Raw genomic sequence first — 10210 nt, 5'->3', positions numbered from 1 at the left:
CTGTGGGGCACTTTCTTGGTTGATGATTGATGTGGGAGGTTCCAGCTTGCCGTGGGTGGTGCCTGGAAAGCAAGCTAAACAAGCCATGGAAAGAAAGCCAACAAGCAGCACTTCTACATGACATCTGCATTAATTTCTTTCCTGGTTTCCCTGGATGATGGACTATAAGCTGTACACTGAAATAAACCCCTTTTTCTCCAAGTTGCTTTTGGTCACAGTGTTTTCTCAGAGCAATAGAAACCTAATCTAAAACACTATACATACAGTAAAGTAGGGTTAAAATGACTTTTAAAATACTTGCACACACGAACTCCTTAGCCCTGTTGTGGCCTCTACAAACATGTCCACCGTGAGTCCCTTTGGTGGGTCCCCAAAGAAAGCACCACACAGGCAAAAGGAAGGTTGGATTCGTGTCCCATGCTGACAGCCTCCTGACGGGCTTTTCATTGGGAGGATGCTGGTAGACTCGGTTATTGTGTGCATTCTGGGGAGTGTGTCCTCACACATACCCTGGCCACACTACCCAGGAGATGCTTTTCAACAGATGGAACCCACAAACACAGGGGTGAAGACCCTTAGAGAGTGGGCAAGGATCCCATAAGGAGGCAGCTACATTTGTGTGCTCACCCAGAGTTCTCAGATCTCTTGCTTTCTAATGGTTGGTTGTAAGCATTTTCTTCAAGACTGACTGCCCTTGGCAGGACGGTGGAAGAAAGCCATGTTGGAAGTCTGATTTGATTGGCATAAGTGGACCTCCTGTGCTTTCCGAATCAAGTTCAGCTATCCAAGAATGGCCCATGCTTGTAACTCAGACCCTGTGGGCATGCTGTTCTGGACAGGGACCTTGTTGGTGGAGGTGTCAGAGGGGAGGCGTGGGTGGTTAGGCTGAGCCACTAGTAGAAAAGCTGTGTTCCTGAATTTCTGTGATCTTGTGTTTTCAGAAGCTTCTATTTAAGAGGGCAATATCTCCCAAACTGCTTTAAAGATGCACTTATTAACCCACTCCCCTCTTCTTTCAAAATACCATAATTTTATTGCAATTATTGAAAACGGGACGTGAAATCCAAGCCAGGTATCCTGAGACCATGTTGAACTACACAGAAAGTCAGTGTCTGTCTGTCTTTCTTTCTTAAGTCTCTAAATGCAGCAATGAGTCAAATGGTTCAGTGCGGTAGGTCCCTGATGAGAACATACAGGGATATTCGGGCTAGAAGGTAAACTAAACTGGAATATTTGAGAATTGGTTTGCATTTCCCTGAGCAGAATACCTGTAGTGAATCTATCAGCCAATGACCTCTAGTTTCCTTTCAGTTGTTGCAACAAAACACTCTAATAAAAAAAAATATTAGAGAAGGAAAGTAGTTATTTCAGCTTAAGATTTACTGTCTATCATGGACTAAAGTCAGGGCAAGAACTCAAGCAGGAACTTGAGGCAGCAAGCATGGAGGACGTTCCTTTTGCTCACTGTCAGGTTGATGCTGAGGTCGCTTTCTTATATAGCTCAGGACCTGCCTAGGGAATGGTGCTGCTCACAGTGTGCTGGGCTGTCCTGTATCAATTAACAATCAGACATTCCCATAGGCCCATCTCATATGGGTGATCCTTCAATTAAAGCTACCTCTCAGAGGACTAGGCTGTGTCAAGTCTGTTAGTACATGTGCAGTGTGGGTCTAACATCTTACGTCATCAGGGGGCACAGTCCCCGCCTTAAAAAGCCGGACGTGGACCCCCACCCCTCTCTCTTCCTGTGTTTCCTCTCTCTGTTCTCACTCTGCTCCCTCCCCCAGGCCTGGCTCTCTCTCTCCCCCCTTTCCCTCCTATAAAGCCCTAAAACTAACATTGGGTTCTGCCGTGGCCTGTGACTTTTCCGCTGACCAACCAGCACCATATTACCATCAAAGTTGACGGTTAAAACTAACTAGGACACCCTGCTAATCTGAAATGTGGGGAGAGGAGCAAGCTTGAAGAAGTAGGGGAGGAGAAAAAAGTATTAGGCAAGAAGGGTGCTCGCCGGAGAAACAAAGGACAAAGGTTCCTTTGATGTAGAAACTTATTTTTACTTTTTGGGGAAAAATTGTTGTTTTCAGCAGCTTCGGGACCATCTCATCTTTGAGTTCCTTTCCCTCCAATCACGAACAGTTCATTAGAAACCCATGCAAACAAACTTCTGGAGCCAGAAGATTGTCTCCGGCTGGATCCCCACTAAAGTAGCCACAGGGTCACTGGTCACTGACCATTTCCCTGAACTAGGGGTGTGGTGTGCCAGGGCTGGTGAGGTTGACTGCTGGCCTTGCTGAGCCTGGAGCATGCCCTGATGCATCAGGATGCAGAGCGGGCCGAGGCAGATGTGTGGGGTGTGGACACTGGCAGATGTGGCCACAGGGGCAGCCAGAAGAACGGTGACAGCTGGCATGCGTTCCGCACGTAGACCACAGGAGAGTGGTCACGTAATCTGCTGTACCAGGAGGGAGGCAGAGCAAGTCACACATGACAACCGAGGAATGAGAAAACCGGCCGGCTTGTCTCCTCCCTTCCTGTTACGCAGCCCAGGGATGACTTGGAATGCTTCCTAGTACTCAGATGTCGGAACCACTGCTTTCACGAGGGCTTGTGAAGGAGCCGTGTTTTCCAACTGGAGCAGCACGCTGTGTAAACACAAAGGCTGCTCCGTGGACCCCACCGGTGGCATCTTGAGAGAGGTGCAGAATGGGACACGGAGTCTTGCCTAGCTGTCTGGACCACGTGTCACACTGTGGTGGGCAACAGGAACAGCAGAATCTCTGTGGCCTTATGAAAGTCCCAAGCGGGAGTCAGACCACATAGAGGTCAAAGTGACAAAGAATCTGTCTCCATCCCGAGGGAGCCACCTCATATCTGGTCTACAGACCTCTGCTGGCAGCCAGCTGCTCAGGTGCATGACAGTGTTCTTCCCTCAGGGCACGTGTGGCCCAGGATGTAGGAACAGCATTGAACAGATCCTGAACTTCAGATGTGGAACCTAGCATAGTCCACAAAGGAGTGCTCCAGTCCACGTACAACTAGCCAGGTGGGTGGGCATTCCCTTCCTTTTAGTAGGGAGGGGACTGAAGTAGCCTTCTCAAGGCAACACAGCTGATAGGGCGTGAGCCTGGGCTCTTTAGGGGTCTCCATGGAGCCTCTTTGGCTAACAACTCAATCAGATGTAACCCATTCATTCCCTGCACTGGAGGTTTCACTGGGTGATGGGAAATGTCTAGTTGGGCCTTCGTCTTTCCCGTTATTTGATGATTCCATTGAGATTTATTTCGTATAGGAATATATTTGAAGAAGATTCTACTGTATTAGGTATCCACAGGGCCCCTCAAATGACCCTGTAGTCCCTCCCTCACCCTGCACTCTTCCCTGGACACCCTCCCTCTCTGCTGTCCTGGGTTGGGTCCTCTGTTTCAGTCCTCCCTCCTCCAACCGTAACTACTTTATTTCCCCTTTTGACTTAGTTAGGGTTTCTATTGCTGTGACAAAACACCGGGACCAGGAAGCAAACTGGGGAGGGCAGGTTTACTTGACTTACACTTGTGGCCCATCACTGAAGGAAGTCAGGACAGGAACTCAAAGAGGGCAGGAACCTAGAGACAGGAGCTGATGCAAAGGCCTTGGACAGGTGCTGCTAACTGGCTTGCTCTTCATGGCTTACTCAACCTGCTTTCCATCGGTCCAGGGATGATGTCACCCACAATGGGCCCTCCCCCATCAATCACTGATTAAGAAAACATGCTACAAGCATTCCTGGATCCTGATCTTATAGATGCATTTTCTTTCTTGGGGGTGGGGGTGGTGGGTGGGGTGGGGTTTGAGACAGGGTTTCTCTGTGTAGCCTTGGCCATCCTGGAATTCACTCTGTAGACCAGGCTGGCCTCGAATTCAGAGATCTGCCTGTTTCTACCTCCCAAGTGCTGGGATTAAAAGCATGTGCCACCATTGCCCAGCTATGGAGGCATTTTCTTAGTTGAAGTTCTTGCCTCTCAGATGACTTTAGCTTGTGTCAAGTTGGCATAAAACGTTTTATCCAGAACACCTTCTTAGGGAGATCCAACCCTTCCCCAAGTCCCTTACTCTATACTTAACCTCTGTGGTTATATGGGTTGTAGCTTGCTTGTCAATGACGTAACAGCTAACATCCACATATAAATGGATACATCCCATATTTGTCATTTTGGATTTGGGTTACCTCACTCAGGATGATTTTTTTTCCTAGCTCCATCCATTTGCCTGCAAATTTCATGATTTCATATTTTTTTTTTTTTTTTGGTTTTTTCGAGACAGGGTTTCCCTGTGTAGCTTTGCGCCTTTCCTGGAACTCACCTGGTAGCCCAGGCTGGCCTCGAACTCACAGAGATCCGCCTGGCTCTGCCTCCCAAGTGCTGGGATTAAAGGCGTGCGCCACCACCGCCCGGTGATTTCATATTTTTAAGAGCTGAGTAATATTCCGTTGTGCAAAGGTACCATAATTTTCTTTATCCATTCTTCTGTTGATAGACATCTAGACTATTTCCAGTTTCTGGCTATTATGAATAGAGCAGCAATGAATATGATTTAGCTAATGTTTTTATAGCTGGATATAGAGTCATTTGGGTATATGCCCAAAAGGGGTATAGCTGGGTCTTGAGGGAGATGTATTCCCAGTTTCTGAGGAACTGCCATACTGATTTCCAGAGTGGCTGTACCAGTTTGCACTCCCACCAGCAGTGGAGGAGTGTTCTCCTCATTCCCCATCCTCTCTAGCATGAGCTGTCACTTGTGTGTTTGATCTTAGCCATTCTGACAGGTGAAAGATGAAATCTCAAAGTAGTTTTGATTTCCTTGATGACTAAGGATATTGAACATTTCTTTAAATATTTCTCAGCCATTTGAAATTTTCTCTTTTGTGAATTCTCTGTTTAGATCTGTACCACATTTTTAAATTTGGTTGTTTTCTTTTTTTCTTTCTTTTTTGGTTTTTTCAAGACAGAGTTTCTCTGTATAGTTTTGGTGCCTGTCCTGGATCTTGCTCTGTAGAACAGGCTGGCCTCGAACTCACAGAGATCCGCCTGCCTCTGCCTCCTGAGTGCTGGCATTAAAGGCATGCGCCACCATTGCCTGGCTAGTTGTTTTCTTGATATCTAGTTTTTTGAGTTCTTTAAATATTTTGTATATTAGTCCCCTGTTAGTTGGTAAAAAATCTTTTCCCATTCTGTAGGCTGTTGCTTTGTTTGAAAGATGGTGTCCTTTGCCTTACTAATTGTTGATCTTAGTGCCTGTGCTAACAACGTTCCCTTCAGAAAGTCTTCTCCTGTACCAATGAGTTCAGTTTCTTTCCTATCAGATTCAGTATATCTGGCCTCATGTTGAGGTCTTTGGTCCATTTGGAGTTGAATTTTGTGCAGGGTCATAAGTATGGATCTATTTAGATTCCTCTACATGTAACCATCCAGTTTGACCAGCACCATTTGTTGAAGATGCTTTTTTTCCAGTGTCTATTCCTAGCTTTATAAAAAATCAGGTGTCTGTCATTAATTTGGTTTTATGTCTGGGTCTTAAGTTAGATTCCATCGGACAACGTTTCTGATACCGTTTTTTTATTGCTATAGCTTTGGAGTACACTTTGAGATTGAGGATAGTGATCCCTCCAGCAGTTCTTTTCTTATTCATGATTGTTTTATCTACCCCAGAATTTTGTGTTTCCATGTGAAGCTGAGAATTGTCCTTTTAAGATCTGTGAAGAACTGTGTTGGAATTTTGATGGGGATTGCATTGAATCTGCAGATTGCTTTTGGTAAGATGGTCATGTTTACTTTGTTAATCTCACTGATCCATGAGCATGGGAGATCTTTCTGTCTTCTGATACCTTCTTCAATTTCTTTCTTCAAAGACTTGAAGTTTTTATCATACAGGTCTTTCACTTGTTTGGATAGAGTTACCCCAAGCTATTTTACAATATTTGAGGCTATTATGAAAAGTATTGTTTTCAGTCTGCTTGGCATCTGTATATATGAGGAATGCTGATTTTTGTGAGTTGATTTTGTATCCAGCTACTTTGCTGGAAGTATTTATCAGTGGTAAAAGTTCCCTGGTGGGATTTTTAGGGTCACTTATATATATATTTCTATCTTGTCTTCAGTGACTGAGAATCTCCCTTCTGTCTCTTATATACTATAGATAAGGCTTACCTGTCAGGTTTCTGTTTGAATTCCTAAATTTTTCATTTCCAGTTTTACCTCACTTTGGGTTTTCTTTATTGATTCTTTTTCTGCTTTCAAACCTTGAACTGTTTTCTTCATTTCCTTCCACTGTTTGCTTGTGTTCTCATAGGTTTCATTAATGAATTTATTCATAACCTCTTTAAGGTCCTTGATCATAGTCATACTATAAAAAGTGATTTTAAAACTTTGTTACTGGAGGAGGGGTTTTGTAACTTAAGGTTATATCGATTTTAAATGGCATTGCTTTTTTATTTTTAAAAATGTAGTTTTAACTTTATATGTATACGTGTGTGCCTAAGAGTATGCATGTGCACCATGTATGTGCAGGTGCCTGTGGAGGCAAGACATGGGTGTTGGACCCCCTGGGACAGGTGGTTGAGCCGCCCAGTGTGGGTGCTGGGACTTACATCCTCCACAAGAGCAGTGAGCGCTTTGAACTCCTCAACTGCCTCTGCAGCCCCAATTATTATTTCCACACAGAGTCTCCCTGGGTAAGCTAGGTTTGCTTCAGACTCGCTGAGTGTAGCCCAGGCTGGTCTCTACTCCCTGATCCTTCTGCCTCCGCCTCTGTTGTGTGATATTTTGTTTGTGTTCTGACAAAGAAAGCTTGCCTGGAGATCAGAGGGCAGAGCTGGCCACTAGTGAACCATAGAGGCCAGGCAGTGGGTGGCACACACCTTTAATCCCAGCACTTGGGAGGTGGAGACAGGAACAGAAAGCCCGTGGAGACAGGATCTCAAGTCCGTTCAGTCTGAGGGGTCGTAGAGACAGGATCCCTGCCATTCGGTCTGAGCATTGGCCGAGGTAAGAAGTTTCTGGTGACTCGCTGCTCTGCTTCTCTGATCTTTCAGTTTTTACCCCAATATCTGACTCCAGGTTTTTTTTTTTTTTTTTTTTTTTTTTTGGTTTTTCGAGACAGGGTTTCTCTGTGTAGCTTTGCGCCTTTTCCTGGAACTCACTTGGTAGCCCAGGCTGGCCTTGAACTCACAGAGATCCGCCTGGCTCTGCCTCCCGAGTGCTGGGATTAAAGGCGTGCGCCACCACCGCCCGGCTGACTCCAGGTTTTTATTGTTAAGACTAATTAGGATCGTGCTTCGTACCAAGGTACTATCACAGCAGACATGTATTATGACACCAAACCTGCTTTTTTTTTTTTTTGATTTCTATTTCAGGTAATTCGCTGTTGGAATATACAATTACACGCATGCACGCACGCACACACATGCATAATATATTATACATACATACACATATCACACACACACACACACACACACACACACACACACACACACTTTAATCTGTATCCTATCCCCCAGGTGCTGCCTGATTACATATAAGATGGGTTCTGATGTTGCACTCAGGTTCTCAGGCTTGCTAGAGAGGGCTGACTAAGCCGCCCCACCCCCACAGGACCCTATGGTGTTCCTTTGCTTTGTATTTCATTACTTTCTGCCCTGGTCTTTATTTCTGGATGCCTTCTGCTTTGGAGTTTGGCTTGTTTCTTTGTTCTTTTCAGGACCTTGTGGCGCTTTCTCAGGCTGTTAGAGACCCCTGAGACTTTAGTGTCGGGACTCACACCAGGAAACTCACCTCTAACTTTTCAAGCTGGGTCCCAAAGGTCCTGGTAAGTTGTGCTTTCATTTTCATTGGACTCGAGAAACTTAAAAATTCTAATTTTTAGGTGAATAATTGAATAACTATTGATAATAATAACAACAGAATAATGATTGAAGAATATATTATTTAATATTCACATAGTTGTATTTGCTATTAATATTTTACATTCCTATCACATAAAGGATCTCAGATGCTTTGTTTTCCATTTCTTTCTGTATTGCATCTTCCTATCTGATACTCAGCTTTCTATGTTTATTTTATATAAAAATATAGTTATTTTAATCTTAAAAGCCTTAATATTAAAGACATGAATTGTTTATACAGCATATCTGTCTTATCATCATGTTCACTAGTGAGTTTTGTGTCTTCTGATTTAATTCTTGCTCATTATGGGATGATTTATGGGAGAGTGGGTTAAGCCTGACTGGTGTCTTTGTTGTTGTTGTTGTTGTTTTGTTTGGAAAGATTTACTATTTTATGTACATGAGTGCTCTATCTATGTGTAAAACTTTATGCCAGAAGAGGGCATTAGATCCCACTATAGACGGTTGTGAGCCACCATGTGGTTTCTGGGAATTGAACTCGGGACCTCTGGGAGAGTGGCCCGTGTTCTTAACCACTGAGCCATCTTCTCCAGCCCTCTGACTGATGAGTTTGACCTTCCCCTGTCTGTATTTATTTCCTCCTCTTTAGGCTACTATTTCTTCTGTCTCTTTGAATAAGCCATTTTCCCCAGCCCCTTGACATTCTCATCGGCCTCTAGATTTCCAGTCACCTGGCTATTTGCCCCTGTACCGCATTTCGTGTTTCTGGAAATGTCTCAGTTCCTCTTCCTTTCTTCTTCTGTTTCTTCTTGGCTGTGCATTTCCAAATGACCCGTTTACGCTCACTAAATGTCTTTTGCTTGCTCTGTTTGGCTACTGAGGCCGTGTTATTTTTAAAATTGCATATTGATTGATTGTGTGGGTAGGTGTGCACATGCCACGATGCACACATGGAGGTCAGAAGATAACTTGTGGAAGTGCCTTCTCCTCTTCCACCATGTGGATTCCAGAGATGAAACTCCGCTCACCAGGCTTGGCGACAAGTGCCTCATGATTTAACAAAGTGCGTTTGCTTGTATGCCTAACCTTTCAACGGATTACTGTTCTCCTCCTGGATATACCAGTGACCATCAGGGAAGAAAAGATCAGGGTCACCAAAATGAGGGAAAATGACTGTGGTAGGCAAGTCAAGCTGATGTTCCCGTCAGCCACTCTCTCTGGAGACAGCTCGAGCTCACACAGCTGCCTCTGGATTCTCTGGGGCTACCTGTCATGCCACGGGCAGCACGTTCTCAGTGCAACCACCTGTCCACTTGAAACGGAGGCACAGTGGAGGGCTGAGGCGTCATGACTGCAGCGCTTGAGGTCTCCACAGGGTAAGAAGCTGCAGATGTTTGAAGCCGGGCCCGCACGCAACCTCCCGGAGTCTCCTTGGATATGAACTTTTGACATTTCCTGATTCTGTAGAGCCTGGTGCAATTCAATAAAGTTAGTTCCCATTTGCTTTTCTGCTTAGTCTGTTCATTTGGTGTGGTCACGTGAGTGAATCAGGACTTCAGTGTCTAGATTCACACACTCACGTGTCACATTGGGAGTTTCATTTCCTGGAGGCTTTTTTTGTTTTGTTTTGTTTTTTGTTTTTGTTTTTCAAATACTGTAACATTTCAAAAAATTGTGAAAATTTGTCACCAAAATTTGATGATATGGGTGGGGACATTTAGGTATAGTAGCTTCTTCTTTTGAATATTACTTAAACATCATGAGTTTTAGGACAAACTTTTCTACATTTCTTAATTTTTTTCCTTTTTCTTTTATAGTACAGCCTCACCTACTGTATGTGAATTATCCTTTCTGATGGTATACCAAAGTGTTAACATTTTTTCCCTGGTAGGTCTAAACCTGTCACATCATGTGGTAAGCTCATTAGGTAAGGATGTTCTGCTGGACATCCCGAGTTGGTGGGTTTGGACGAGCTGCAGGGGTCCCATGTTAAATGCCCCTCTATACAGCTGTCATTGAAAGTTTAAAAAGTGATTGACACTGGCTGACTGGTGAGCTAGATTCTCAGCCCCTACCTCCCTACCAGGGAACTTGGGGAACTTGGGGAAGTGCAAAGGGATGGATTGGGGGCAGAGATGTACATACTCTCTTTGGCTCCATCATGCACCCAAAATGACTGAGTGGTACTTAACTTATCCGACCTCGTTTCCAGCTGTAAAAATTGGAGCTGCTGTGAGAATGGATACAACTTTCATAAATTTACCTTTCCCATGACCTCCAGCTCTGCTGAGATTTCCTGAGACAGGAACCAGTTCTCTAAGGAGAAGC

This window comes from Peromyscus californicus, unplaced genomic scaffold, assembly GCF_007827085.1.
Source record: "Peromyscus californicus insignis strain IS unplaced genomic scaffold, ASM782708v3 Scaffold_15__1_contigs__length_86483966, whole genome shotgun sequence".
Classification (NCBI taxonomy): Eukaryota; Metazoa; Chordata; class Mammalia; order Rodentia; family Cricetidae; genus Peromyscus; species Peromyscus californicus.
This window is presented reverse-complemented; position numbering follows the sequence as displayed.